We start from the raw sequence: 14,499 nt of genomic DNA, 5'->3' as shown, positions 1-14,499 counted from the left end.
TCATGTTTATGGATCCAGATATTCATAACTATGGAATCACTTCTTACAGGTGTAAAACACTTCTGAAAACCCAAAGAGGAATATCTGTGTATTGTGATTTAAGATACATTAACTAGCCTTAAGCAGCTGTTGCAAAGTCTGTAGTGAGGAGGACCTGAAAGCTGGTAGGACAAGTCCAACACCCTTTGTGTTCAAAACTTCCCCTTAGCCTGTGTTCAAAACCACCCCTTTGTGGACAAACATCACTCTTGAGAAAAATATGTGTTCTGTCTTAGAAATTCCAATCCTGCAAGCTGATGCTTTGCAGTAAAAAATTCAGCTGTATTCAGTGAAGTGTCCAATTGAACCCTAAAGCTTTGCCATTGTGGGTGTCGCACATGTTTGAAAACTGCTCTGTAGAAGGGAAGAGTTTTGCTCCAAACCTCTGCCTGTTTCCTAAACTAGTCCAATATGCAAGCCCCAACACTCTTTCTAAAGACAAATTCAGTGCTGAGATTTTTAAAATAGTATTTGCATGATGTTAGTACTTATCTGGCCATGTGTCATTGGTTGCTTTGTGATAATCAACACAAGGTTCCTCAGAATGTTTCATTGTCTTTTCTTTTCCTCATCCCTAACACATGGAGATGAGATTCTCACTCGACAGTTACATTTTATTATAGAACATCAACATTTATAAAAATATAGATTTATGGGCAGGTAAGTGTTGGAAGGCAGAGTTAGCTGATGAGAATTGAAACTACCCAAACAAGGCCAGTTGGTTTTAACTGAGTGTAAGTCACATTATTCCTGGTCATGACTGGGCTTAAAAGTGGTGAGTTTCTGGCATGAAAAGAGTCCTAGAGTGTGACTCGCTGTGATAGTGATTGTGCTGAAACCTCTAGTGCTTGGCTATTTGGTCTTGCTGTATTGCATGGAGCTGTATATGGATTTTGCAAAAAAAAGCCTCTTTTGTATATGCAAGCAGCTCCAAACTACTGCTTTTGATTCTCACAAAGAGCAGCTAGATGCAGTGAGGGATTTTTGTCTCCTGCTGGTTCCATTTTCTTGTACAAAGGCAGTGCAGATTAGGAGGTAAGCCAGTGTGTTAAGTCACTCTGGGCAGCCTCAGAGGAATGAGTTCTAACTTTGTAAACTGGTAGCATAAGCTGATGTGATTTTACAGGTACAGGGTCAGAAAAATTAGTTTGGACCAGGAAAGGAATAATTTACAAGAAATAATGTGGAGGAAGCTGCTAATTTAGCAGCCCCTTGTAGTCTCTCATTGCTTGTTCCTCCTACTGCAGTGCTTCCCCTCACTTGCCATAGTTACTCTGAAATGTCTGAAAATTATCTCTTGCAAAAATTTAGTTCACTTTCATAAAAAAAACCCCATCCTGCAAAGAGAGTGGATGGTTTTGTAAAGGAGAACCCACTTATTTTCTTATCGAAATACTTTTTTTCTTGGTTATGACTGTGGCGGGAAGCAACAGCACGAGGTCAGTGTGGAAATCTGCAAATGGTCCAAGGTACAAGGGGGAGCTGAGACATGGCTTTGTGCTCAGGTCTTTCCCACTGTGCTGGGACTCTGGTGTCCAGCAGCAACAGCTGCAGGCTTTAGACATGATGGCATTACTGAAGAGCTCTAAATTGTATTCTGAGAGCTAAAGCACCAACATGGGAGAGGGCAGAGCTCGCGTTTGCAACTGGTAAAAGAAGTGGAAGGGTGTAATGATCAAGGATGCAGGAAGCAGATACAGTCCTTAGGGTGGATTAAAGAGACCCAATTGTAGTGAAACTAAGTATTAAAAAATTTAGCTAAGTGTAAGGTCTATTAGGTTAGGCAGCAATTGTAAAAAGAAAAAAATCACTACAGCCCCATTTCTGAGATTTTTAAAAACTGTGCAAGTCAAAAGACCAGAAAATATACTATAGATAGCATAATATAATGATAGGAGGATAGATTTACTCCAACAGGCCTATTTAATTTCTAATTCCTCCGAGTCACTTAAGCTATTTATGCTTAATTTTACATAGTTATGACTACAGAGTATAATCATCCAAATTGCAATAAAATCCTTATTACAGATTAATGAAAAAAAGAATGATGTCACATTTTGCTTCAGTGAGCTAACATGCCTCAGAAATGAATGACAGTCCGTGCTGCTGGGGCAGAAGCAGGGTCATCAGTGATACACTTAAGTAATGTCAAGTCCTACACAATTGTAATCCTGTGTTTTGTTTTTCCAGAAGTAAAAGCCAGAAAGTAGATGATTTTGAGTGCTGTAAAACTATGAACTACAGTACATACTCCAGAGCTCCTTCCCATTTGGTTCTTAACACATGAGGATGTGATACCCTGGCTTTGGCTTGTATTTGGGCAGGTAGCCTTAGCCACAGGTCTTGAGTTGTGGGGTACTATTTCTGTCTTGTCCCTGTGAGTGTTGGGTCACATTTGCTGCTGGAGTGGAGGCAGTGACCAGGAACCCCTTGCTTTGCTCCCTCGGTAGGCAGGGATGTGATGAGTGCCTGCGATGTGCCAAAATTCCCAGGCAAGAGAAGGAGAAGGGGAAAAGGAGGCTGTGGGCCCATCTCCCCAAGTGGGATGGGGAGATAACTTGGTTCCAGTATTGTAAAACCAATTTGAACATCAGTATTTCATTTGCCTTTTCTCTAACACAACCACTACAAACACTTTGGAGTTATGTTTACAGCTATTTGCAGAGAATTATCTTGATTACTTTTGCATTGGTGCCTGGCTCTGACATTTGGTGCCCATCTCATGGAGGTTTTGTGGGGTTCTCTCCCTGCCCTTCCCTACCCCCCTGAAACGATGTTCTGAGTTTTCTATAAGCAAGAATGAACTTAGCATGGCAAAAGATGCTCTGAATTTTTGCTAAGAGTTGTTTTGATGTTTGCACCTGTGACATAGCATATTTTAAATTTCTATCTAGCCAATCGTACTGATATACAACTTGTATCATCCTGTGAATGGTCATTAAACTCAGGGCTAGGACACCTGATTTTGACAGAGAGAATTTTGGGCACAATAAATGTAAGTTGATTAGGAAACATTTTTATTCGTCACATTTATTTCAATTAGAATGGAAAGTGATGTGAAATCCCTATTTTACAAAAAAAAAAAAAAAGCCATTACCTACTAATGGGTTAAAAATAAACAGAAGCCTTCATATAAAAAAAAAGGCAAAAGAAACCGAGAGAAACGGTAATGACAGTTTTGAAGTATCCAGTACCTGTTGTGACAGGAATAACAAATTAATTGGGACTATAACGGATTCTTTGTAAAGGTGAAGTAAACACACTTGACTGTATATTTTTCACCATCAGTTAAGTCTCAATTGGTTCTAAAAATAAACAGAAGACATTGAACAGTTTTAATGGATTTTGACACCTAGGTATTATGCTGTCACTCCAGTATAAATGAATCATAACTTTAGACTGCGCCAAGGAATTACTACACATTTGGAGAAAATTTATGGTGCACCGGGCTTTGAATCATGATGTGATATCAAAACTAAAGTCACAAGAGGAAAAAAGTCTGGCATAAATTATTATTTACCCAAGCCACACATGCCCATGTGAACGCAACAAGTATGGTTTGCAGGGTTAGTTAGAAATGCCACTATAATTTCTAGGTGTTAACACCTCTCTGAGTGGCTGTTCTGGCAGAGCTCCCGGGGAGCTGCATCCAGAGGGGAACGGAGCACAGATGCTGGGCAAACCACTGCCGCTGCCAGATGTTTGTTGCTTCTCAGAATTTGACCTAATTAAGAGTTTACCAATGAAGAGGTTAAAAAAAAAGAATTTCAGCATTTGACTTTGCAGTTATGTTAGGCTTAAATTTACTTCTTTTAATATCTAATGCAGGACTTGAAGATGATTAATTTCTTACTTTGAGGTCAAAGAGACTGAACTTTTTGTGGCTGTGAACATCTGAAAAGTGATGGGTTGCTGGGTCCAAGTCGACCATCTAATTTGTGGTCATATAGGTAGGCAAGCCTTAAAATATATAGACACACATTCAATATTTGCAGAATCCTTCTCTTGTGATTTATTTGAAAACACAGTAGTCTGTGCACTTGCTTAGACAATGAAAGCATGCTTTTAATACTCCCAAAGAAAACAGGTATAGATAGGTATTCTTCATTTCTTAGCAGGCTCAGTTGTGTTCAGTGGACAATTGTGTAGTTGTGGTTTTGTAAGTCCTCATCAGAATTATCCTGTTTTTAAAAACACTTTTTTTTTTCAAAGCACAGATAGGTGGTTGTAAATATCCAATCTATAGTACTTTTATAGCTTTCTCAACAGTTCCTCCTGTTTTTGAAGATCTTCTGAACTCATCTTTCCTAGCATTTTCCCTTAAAACTTGACTGCTTCTTCAGAGGTTATTATAAAATACTACAAAGAAGATATCCAGTTTTTAAGACCCTATTAAGCAAAAAGGAGCAAATCCAAAAAAGGCTATAAGCAGACAGAGAAGAGGTTTCGTCCAGAAATCCATAGGGTATCGGTTTATAAAGCTTTCACACATTCTGGCTGTAATGCTTTACAAAAGTGGATTGATTCACTATTTTTGACCTACTGGGAGCCTAATCATTCGTTTAATGACTTTGGTAATCTTCCCTTCAAGCAGTGGTGGGGGTGCTGAACTCGCTGCTGATGGCCGTAAGGCTCGAGGTCAAATCCTTAACTGATACAAATACTCTGTCCTTCACCGAGCCAAGCCTGGCAGCGCTGCCTGACTGCCTCTCTCTTCTGCTCTTGGCTTTGTTTTCCAGGCTCCATCCAGACGTTGCCCCTGTGCAATCTGGTGCCAGGGTGCATGGGCATCCATCACCCCGCTCCACAGCGTTTTGCCTACGGAACCAAGAAACTTCCAAGATCTGCCATGTGACTGTAGCTGTAAAAAGTGTCCTGTTTCTGCAGCTGCCACTGCTTCTTGCTGTAGCTATTAATCTTGTAGAAGAGACCCGTGTGATGCTTGAAAGCAACTTTGTATCATCTTTTATTAACGAGGTTAGCGCTGAATGGCTGTCACCAGGAGGAGAGCTATGCAAACAACACGAGGGGTTTGCCCTGTTGCTGGACTGGTGGGGGAAGAAATGGGGAAAGAGAAGACAGATGGGTTTGTTCCCTGAGAAACAGAAGGAAGGAGCATCCACTATTAAAAAGTCTAAGATTTTTTTTCCTCCAGTTTAAGATAACTTGATGTAAGTTATTCTTTCTTCCTTTGCCTGATCTATGTTTCCAAGTAATTTTTAAAATGGGAAAAGCCACTTCCTACAAAGGGCAGTGTAAGGATGCAGTTTTGATTTTGCTACAAGGAAATGGCACCACTGGCGTTATTGTGCCCCAAAACTCACTTCGGTGGCCAGCTTCATGCACTGACCCTGCCCATTTTCTCTTAAAAAGAGTCCTGACAGCTGATCACTCTCGCCTGTTCCCCAGCTGTCACTAAGCTCCTCAAATGCTTTTCAGGAGGGGTAAAGGAAGCTGTCTGTGAAGTGCTCCCTGTGAGACATGGTGTTTCCCAGGGCTGATGCTGGCCAGGGTGTGTTCACCTCCCACTCCTGCCTGTCGAGAGAAGTCATAACAAAATCTTAAAATGCTCAGTCTTCTGTAAGTACGTTTTAACCCACCTGCCAGGGTCTAGTGGATAGTTCTAAAATGTGCAGCAGGTATAATGGATTGGTGAATAAACACTTTCATGATACCCACCTCCTTCCCCCAAAACTGCTGCCAAAGCTTTGCCAAGCAGTGGTAGCTGCACACAGCTCTCCCTTGGAATCTTCAAAGGTGGAAAGCCTCATCTAATCAGAAATATGCACGTGTATATGAAATATACAATATTCTAATCTGGGTTGTTATGGGAGAAACTGCAACCCACTGTGAGCATAGTCTCCTCCCTGGTGGCAGCTGGTGTGTGAAAAGCATGTGGAGAAAAACATGGGGAGGATATTTACTGTGTGCGTGCTGTGTGGATTTTAATGCTTCCTCAACCTGTAAAGGGAATCTTCCTGGGCAAAGTGGGAGGCCTATGCTGAGCATCCTGAACTGGGGTTGTTGGCAGGACTGCTTTAAGATTCCCGAGTTTATCTGATGCTAACAGCATCCATCTTGACAGGGATACTGCAGAGTGGGTGTTGGCATCCAAACATTTTTTTAGTTGAGTTGTGAGCAAAAGTACTGGTACCTGAGAAACTTCAAGCACCTTCATTTTTGTAGCTTATCCAACCAGCGTGAAATGAAGAGGTGGAAGATACACAAGATATCGTGACTTATTTCCCCCTTTGCTTGTTTCTAGTATGTGTAAATGACATTTTAAAATATTAAAAAATGTTCACCTTGAGTTTATAATACTGTCATTTAATTGTGTCTTAGTTCCTCTGAAATTATGCTAATTTCAATTTATTAATACAATTAATTTTATAAAGGTTTAAAAGCTTATTTCCCTGTAAAGGACCCCAAAGCATTCTTACAGTACCATTACTTTGAAGTTTCTAATTTTAGGTCTTTTTCACTTTATGTTTATTTGCAGTGTGGCAGCATTTCTTTTTTCATTGAGTACATTACTTAGGCATTATCAATTAATTCTGCATGGATGTATCAGTCTAACAAGTACATTTCTCTGATAATAGAGATAAACTATTAAGATATTTATCTTATGGGCTTTTTCCTTAAAGGGACTATTCTAAAATTTTCCTTCTGGTGTTCTGCAAACTCCTAAGGTATTTTGTTTTCATAAATTATGAAAGGAAAATGTCACAAGCTATCACTGTTTCTGTGCTCTGCCTTTGCTGACAGCTGTATGATGCTCATTCAGTGCAGCAGATTGGGAGCTGAAAGTTTCATCAATAAATATGACTCTGATGGCTTCATGTCAACGGTCAAGGTAATGGCCTTTTATTACCCTGGAAACACACTTCCACAAGGAGTGTGTATATTTTTCTTAAATTCTTCTGAGGAGACTTTTTTTTTTACTTTTGCATACAATTTTAGTCATTGTCCTTCATAACTGATATATAAGGCATTTTAATTAAAGAAGAATAATATACTAATTTTTATTTATTACTGCGTGCTGAGGCAGAAAGAAATTAAGTGAATGTTGAATTGTCTTATTGTAAACTTTGTGATGACTGTAGAAGTATTTTAGAGTATTTTGAGATCTATGAAAATAGAAAGGGAAATATGCAACTGACCTATTTTAAAAAGTACAAAATGCAGCACTGAGAGTGTTTCAGTGTTAAAAATCATAGAGCAGCTTTATTCTGCACTAATTGGATGAGACATAATTTTGTGTTTCATTGAATTTTTTGCTTACTATTATTATGGTTAAAAATATTAATTTTTAAATGGAATTTTCCAGTCCATTGTACTAGTGAAGAAAATGATTGTAACACATGTATATACTGCCAGGAATAGTATGCATCCATTTGAGAAAGAAATGGGCATTATAATATTTCAAGTTTTCTCTGCTCTTTTGCATATTAAATACTTTCTAATATTTAAAATGTTTTTGCAAGTTTTAACTTTCCTCAGAGCTTTGTAAAGTGGTCTAGTATATATATTTATTGTTAATTAAATTAAATTTTAGTAACAAGCTTAGATAGGTTTCTCTATCTGGCTACTTTGATGGTAATCAGTATTTGGCCCCCAAATACTAACCTGTAAATAAAAATCTAGGGAAAAAAGATACTTACCTCTACAAAAATATTTCTCATTCAATGACTGTACTATGGTTTTATATTTTATCCAAGAGTTTTAACTTACATTTATAAGATTTTTTAGAATATCTATCTAGTTTTAATAGGTATATGATTTTCAATCATATCTGATTTGCACAAATTTCTTATTAAAACATATATTCCACATGACAGAAGACCAGCAAATTTTGGTGAATTTCCGCATATCTGGAAGAACTGACAGCTGCCAATAAATTAACATATTAGTGAAACTACTACTGGGAGATACTGCTTTGGCCCTAATAACGTGAAGAATGTGGCCTCTTTTCATGTAAAAACTGTGTTCATTTGGGCTTTTATTTTTAAACTTTTCTGCATGGGGTTTTAGCTTCCATCCATGTCAAAGCATTTTGTAGACTTTCTTTAATAGAAACAATATTAAAATCAAGCTGGAATTCCTTTCAGGCATTTGAGGAATAAAATAATCTGTACAACATCCATGAAAAGGAGATAATTTTTATTATGTGTCTTAGCCTCATCTGGTAGGACAGTAGTTCCTTTGATATAGTTTGCATCTGGTGAATCCTGCTGTTTCTAAAATAATGTTTTAAATTGTGGCACCCAACTGGTGCTGAGAAAATAGGACATCCGAAGTGCTGTAGGTGTTGGGCACAGTCCCATTGTTCCTGTTGGAAAAGTGACCACCAAACCCTCCTGGCAGAGGGGATGCTCTGCTTGCAGAGGTCCTGGGAGCTCCAGCCAAACTGAGGGATCAGCTGCCCTGCCCAAGCTGTACCACAGATATGTAGGTCTCTGCCAGGAGGGCTGCACAGAAACTCTGTGAAGAATTGGAAAGTACTAATTAAAAGTTATGTTACCAGCAACATGCTGACTCTGGGCACTTAATTGAATTGGTGTGAACTGCTGAGGTGGGAAAGAGGATCAGGATTAGGTGATGTGGCCCTGATCTGCGGCAGAGACTTGTCCTTGTTTTGGCAGTGCAGGATCAGGCTTCCTTCTCCTCTGCTGATGGTAGAACTGAAAACTTAAAATTCCAATCCTTGCGTGCTAGACAGCTTCAAAAAAGTAGAGATATGAAGCAAATAAAGCAACATTTTACTGAAAGTTCATTCATCAAAAAGCTGCATATTTTGAAAAGGGTAAAAGTACTACTAGACCCATCAGGGATAAGTAAAGGCTATATACTATAGATTATTTTAATCCCCTTGCTAGATATAAAAGGGATAATTACATATTTGTGGTTGAAGCCATGTGGTGGAAAAATCAATACAACTTTTTTGTATGACACTTCATTAGTGTGAAAAATTTTAAAAGCTGAAAAGAACTGCCTTGCAATTAAATGCCTCTGCTATTTCAGATTCAGTAATGGGTTTGTATTATTATCTAGTTTATTTGAAATAGTGGTTGCACTATAGCAGTAATTGGAAAACATTGATTATGCACTTGTATATAGAAAACCTGGCAAATCATTACAGGGTATAGCAACAGTTAGTTAGCCTTACTAATGAAGCACTAATTGCTGTAAGTAGGTTAACATGTTAGTGAAACTACAGGGAGATAGAGCTTTGAAATCTTTTGTCTGTTCAGTGTTATGTATTTTTAAAAAAATCTTATTTTAAGAAATCTCACTTTGCAAACACAAACCACAAGAATCTCTTGATGCTATATTTGGAATAATTTTGTAGATTTGGTTTGTGGTTTGTTTTTTTTTTTTTCATTTAGATAGAGAGTCTAGCATACTTTAGTCATATTTATGCTACTCCAGTCAACATGGTGACTTTAATGTATGTAAATGGCTAGCTGGAATGAAAGGCTGGCTCGATTGATTACCTTATTCTAATGCAATTATGTCATCCATGCTATATGCCTCTTGAACAATTTTTTTTTTAATTAGACTGTTCTATGTTTGATGAGGTAGTAGCTAAACTGCTATATGACTACTTGGGATACCATTTAAAAAAACCCCAAACCTTCACTTTCTGAAAACCTGAAGGCCCCAAATCTCTCTAGTAAAATGTAGTAGAAATAGAAATGGATTATTTTATTATATTATTGCTATTGACTAAGAAAGACATATTACAATTTCTTTAATTGATCGTGCTACATTAATACATTTTGCAAGCTTTTGAATCAGGAGTAGCTTGAACTTCACTGCTGCTATCTGCTTAAGAACATGTCTTTAAGGTGTGGTTTAATGAAGGGCAGGAGGGATGAAATCCCAACCCTTCCTGAAATCCAGGGCATTTCCTGGCCATCCTCCTCACAACCCTGCCCTCCAGGCGAGGGTTGCACAGCAGCTCTCCCACGTGGTGAGGTGATCTCTGACCCCAGAGCAAGGGGAGTCAATGACTTCCCACCGCCCTTCCCTTGGTCTCCCCCAGACTCCTCCTCAGGAAAGTGAATGCAGGGTTTGGCTGCATGGGGCAGGTTGCAGAAGCCTCTGCAGCTTTGCCTCTGCCTCCCTCCCTCCCACCATACGACAAAGCAGCTCCATTGCATTTTGATATTGCTTGGCTGCAAAAGTGCAGGGCCAGGATTTCCTTGTTTTAAATAGGTGTTAAATTCTCTCTCAGATTCACAGGAATAAAGCATGACCCCCTAAGAAGTTGCATAATGACCCTGACTTACAGAACATCTTGGAACAATTCTTACATTGAAAAGTAAATTAATAACAACACACAAACTTTGCTAACCAAGTGTTAGAAAATGCCAGTTGTGATTCTTACCACATTCCAATTTTTAAAAAATAACTGTGTGTGGTTTTTCAAAAGATTTTAAAGGGTAGGAGGGATGTTTTAAAGGGAAAACTGCTTTCAGTTGAGAGCTAGCCTCAACGAGTTCTGCTTTGACTCAGCTTACTTAACAATATTATACCCCTCTGTTCATAATAATGAGCTGTTTTGTGCAAAGCAGCTCATTATTATGAATGTAAGGGCATGTTTGGACTAGTAAAGCAAATCATAAAAATTGCTGCCCATGTCACGTTTTTTCTTTGTCTATAAAAGATTTTCCTCAGGGTCAGAAACAATTATTGACCAGAGAAAAATCTCAAGTTCTACTTGGAAATTTTACCTGATGATTCTGGAAGGAAGTGAAGTTAGGAAACTAAAACTATGTGTGGTGAACACTATCTGCAAGGTCTTTTGTGTTAAGGAAATCACGACATCTGCCAATCTTTCAAATTCCAAAGGGTAAAGAATGAGGTCTGTTAGGCTGTCATCGAACATGACAGGCTTAATGTAAAGTTTATAACAGAAAAAGGGCAATCTTATTGTGGTTTATTCAGTTTTATGTTGCTTGTTCAGTAGAAAAGCTCATTTTTTATCTAATTTATAGCATTTGAAATACCAAACAGATTTTTTACATATCTCCTGAGCTCGCAGCTCTTCTTGGCTACCCCTTAGTCATTCCTTTAGGGAGCAGTCTTAAATCCTGCCAATTTAGCATCTATGTGAGACCAGACAATTGTTTTACTTGAGCATATTCTTCAGTTGTTATAGAGCTGTTTCTAACTCCAAACATTTTAGTTTAATTACTGCTTAGAATATTTGCTATATTTTTATCTAGGTTGCCTCTCACTTGAGCCCATTGGGCTGAAGAAAGAATTACTCCCCATGCTGTTCTGTAGCCTTTCTTGTTCAGATCTGTAATTGGCCCTGTGTTTTTGACTTTTTGCTAATAAGCAGCTTACTTACTCTCCCACTAGACTCAACCCACCACTTTTGTTTCATGAATTTTACAAAGGATTTTAATAGATGCTTTAGGCTATGCAAAATGTTATATGAAGGAAAGCATTAATGCTCTAGCCTTGACACAAAGGATGTGTGAATGGCTGCTTATCATTACCGTCAGGTATCAGAATTTTCATTAGGAGTTCTGGAGGACAAAAGGGGAAAAAGCATAGCTATATGAAAGAATATTAACCTATACTGTGCAACCAACCACAATTGCTTAGCATTTTACATTAACTCTCTTCAGACACTGGCTCTCATTATTTTTACACATACATAATAACCGCTTATTATAGCGGTACAGTTCACACTGATATATTGTAGATAAGGTTGTGTCAGCACTTCCATTATAAACCCTATTTTCAGAGGTTTAAAAGGCAGCTGTAAAAATTTACTCCAGACAGAAGATTGGTTTTCCAGGTTTCTGCCTCGAGCAATTTTTTTTTTAAACCAATTAAAAACAATTGGCTGTTTTTTAAGCTACAGAAGTAAACAAAACAAATTAAGAGGTTTAAAGCACTTTTTGCACTTCTGTAACTCACAAACCTTTCTTAAAAAAGAGAGAAAGAAATTTAGAAAACAATCTGTTAATGTTATACTCAGTAGTGCTGTTCTGCAAATGAAATATAGACTGGGCATTGCAAAAGAGAGTTGTATACCAGGACACTACAGCTTAAAATTGACTAGTGAGTGCAGTAGATGATTCTTAACGAAAGAATTTTTTTAGCTCTAGAATATAAGCCTGGTCCTTGCCATCACCAAACATAGATCTAATTTTTCTGAAGCGCTCACTCCTCCAAGGACTGAAAAGAATTGTTTCCTAGTAGGCTTCTCCTTGGGCTCTTTGGGAAACCAAGGTGTGATTTTTAAGTCAGATCCATGGCAGCAGCAGCCCCAGTCACTGTAGTGTCAGGATGTCTCCTCAAAGCTCTCCACTCCTGCAGGAAGAAATGATCAGGAAGTGGTAGAGGTTAAGAGAACTTCTAGAAATGGGTTGAGAGCCTTCCCATTTGTGTGTATGACCAAGCCTGGCACTGCATCTCCTCAGAGACAGTGGAGGTCAACTCCCTTCCCGCTTCGCATTACACGGATACCTATGGAGGCAGCCCTACTGGTGAACTGCTCGGTGGGGAGAGGCTCACTCCTCAGTCTCCAGGTGATTTATGGCTTCAGCTACTATGTGACACACCGGCACTTTTCACCAGCTGTGTCATGAGGCCATGCAGCCCCTCATCCTGACACAAATTCCCTGAAAGCTCTTGAGCAGAGAAGGGATGTGCCTCAAGTTGAGTTTGAGGACTTGTTATACAGGAGTTGTGATACCGCCTCTCCTCGCATCTGGAAGGGGAAGGTGTGGCTGTCATTTGCAGTGCTCTTTCCTTTAGTTAATCCTGTGAATATTGTCCAGGTGCCAGCATGGTGGATGGAAGAGCAATGTTGGATTTTGCTCTGTAACTGTACCTGGCAGTGAGAAAGAAAAATAACAGCACACCCATGGTTATGGAGGTTACTTGGGAGGTACCCAAATTAGTCAGCTTGATGTCCCAACATTTCAGCCCATCTGTTCAAACAGGGATTTATCCACTACTGTGAATTGTGCCTTAGTATCTACTGGGTAATATTATGCGTTAATTTCTGCAAATAGATTTAGGTATGACATTTCTGACAGTTGTTCAGCTGAAATGGATTAATAATGCATTTTTATGATCCTCTTTTCACTTAAAAATATATTACAGTGCAATGTATTGAGATAGCCTCTAGTTTTAAAAGATATAGTTTAAATATATTTAAATAAAGTTGGCTCATTTGGGGTAGACATGGGCAAAAGAAGAAAAACACTCAATGCATGTTCTTGAAGCCTTGTCACTAATTTGGAGGTATTTTCTATCTTTCCCCTTAATTGATTTCACAAGGAAATGTCATGTGCCAGAAATGTGGCTGGGAAATGCCAGTGCTGTATCTTTTACCGTAAGAGCAAAGGACCAAATCCTGAAGTTTTTCCTAGGTCTTGGGTCTGTTTGCAATGTTTCAAGGTCCCCACCATAGAACCGAGTAAAGTGTCTAGAACTTGGAAAAGAGTATAAAGGCACCTGGAACAATGGCAAGATTTTGGAAATTAAAGCATATCAATCGTGTTTTGAGGTGGCAGTTCATACAAATTGGAAAAATGTGTGACAAGCACAACAAGAATCCATGTTTGCTTGCTTATTTCTTTTTGCTCTATGATAGTGATGACAAACCAGAAATCAGTCTGTTAATGAAAGCAGCTTGGTATGATATTGAACTTCGGACCCTACCAGCTTCCCTTAGTTCCCCTCCTCACAAATAGACTGTCATTAAGTTCTGTACAGTCACCATATCTGTATCCTTGTAGTTGCCACGGTACCTGCCCACAGGGCAACACCAATCCAGAAAGTGGCTGTCATGGGGCACGTCTGCACTGTCTGTTCCAGCCCTGCAGCAGCTGATCCAGGCTGCCTTGCTCTGAGGTAGTCACACTGATGTGCTCCCGGTGTCTGGATGATTCACCTCCTGGTTCCAGAGAGAAAACCATTGCTGCCTGCCTTTCTGAATAGCAAGCTCAGATGAGGTGTGGAGTATCCATAATCACATCTGCCTTGCGAGGCAATAGCTGCACGAGCGTGAAATGTAATAAGAAAGAAAACACAGAAAAGAAATGTGAAAAGGTAGCAAAGTTCATGCATCATAACGTAGCTTCTATCTAAACACGAATTTAAATTCAATTTTAAAATTGAAGTGGCCTTGTTTATGGAGGAGCTAATAGTATCTCTGTAAGCTCATTAGGTATAAGCCATCTTATGTTTTAGATTTTACAAAAAAGAAGCAATTTGTGTTTGCAATCTTGTAGAAGAATTGCAAATTAAAAATTGAGACAAAGGAGCAAGCAGGTGTCATCTGGGCAAAATAATTCATGTTGTGTTCCAGTTCTCTGATCTTTCCTGAAAAAGCTGTTTGGTATGTGCTTATTCAGCAGCTAATGAAGATAGGATATATCTCGTTAGCTTTTTGGGGCAATGCACCCAAGTGTACTGAAACTGCAAGAA

This window comes from Corvus kubaryi, unplaced genomic scaffold (assembly GCF_017639235.1).
Source record: "Corvus kubaryi isolate FWS band 111438036 unplaced genomic scaffold, C.kubaryi_AGA036_p1.0 37396, whole genome shotgun sequence".
NCBI classification, from domain to species: domain Eukaryota; kingdom Metazoa; phylum Chordata; class Aves; order Passeriformes; family Corvidae; genus Corvus; species Corvus kubaryi.
The sequence above is the reverse complement of the archived record's forward strand: the minus strand, read 5'-3'. Positions refer to the sequence as shown.